Below are 1165 nucleotides of genomic sequence, written 5' to 3' on the forward strand. Positions count from 1 at the left end.
TGAGCCACAAATACCCCGACCTCCGTCCCGTAAATGTCATGTTAAGGTCCCCGTCCCTCTATTGGCTAAGACAGAAGATAGCGACCTTCAAGGGCTTGGTCCGGCGGAGATACACACAAATTTTTGTTCGCAGGAATCATCGGCTGAGCTAGAAAAAGGGCTTAGCTTGTTTTAGGATATGGATGAACGAACGAATGGGATGTGTGTGTGTGTATGTGTGTGTGTGTGTGTGTGTGTGTGTGTGTGTGTGTGTGTGTGTGTGTGTGTGAATATACATTTGCATACATATGTGTGTGTGTGTGTGTGTGTGTGTGTGTGTGTGTGTGTGTGTGGTGTGTGTGTGTGTGTGCATTTTATATATATATATATATATATATATATATATATTATATATATATATATATATATATAAAATATATTTATTATATATAGATATAGATATATATATTATATATTATATATATATTTATATATATATATATATATATATATATATATATATATATATATATATATATATATTATATATATATTATATATATATATATATATATATATATATATATATATATATATATATATATATATATATATATATATATATATATATTTGTGTGTGTGTGTGTGTGTATCTATCTATACTTATCATATCTATCTATCTATCTTCTATCTTCTATCTAATAATAATATTTTATATAACCACACAAACCACCGCAAAACACACACACACACACACACACACACACACACACCACACCCCCACACCCACACCCCCAACACCCACATATTTTATATATAATATAAAAAATAAAAAATTTATTTTTTTTATATATAAAATATAATATATATATATCTAATATAATTATATATATTAATTATATATAAAATTATTTTATTGTCTGTATAATTTTTACCAATTTGCATAATGTTAAAATTATATATATATAATATATATATAAAAATATATATATATATATATTATTATAAAAATATACATTCATGTATTTTGTTTGTGTGTTTGTTGTGGGTGTGTTATGTGTATATATATATATATATTTTATATATATTATATATATATATATTTTATATTATTATTATATATTATATAATATATTATATTATATTAATATTTTAACTATACACCAAATATCCCTTTTAAATAAAA

Source organism: Penaeus monodon, chromosome 35 (assembly GCF_015228065.2).
Source record: "Penaeus monodon isolate SGIC_2016 chromosome 35, NSTDA_Pmon_1, whole genome shotgun sequence".
Taxonomy (NCBI): Eukaryota; Metazoa; Arthropoda; class Malacostraca; order Decapoda; family Penaeidae; genus Penaeus; species Penaeus monodon.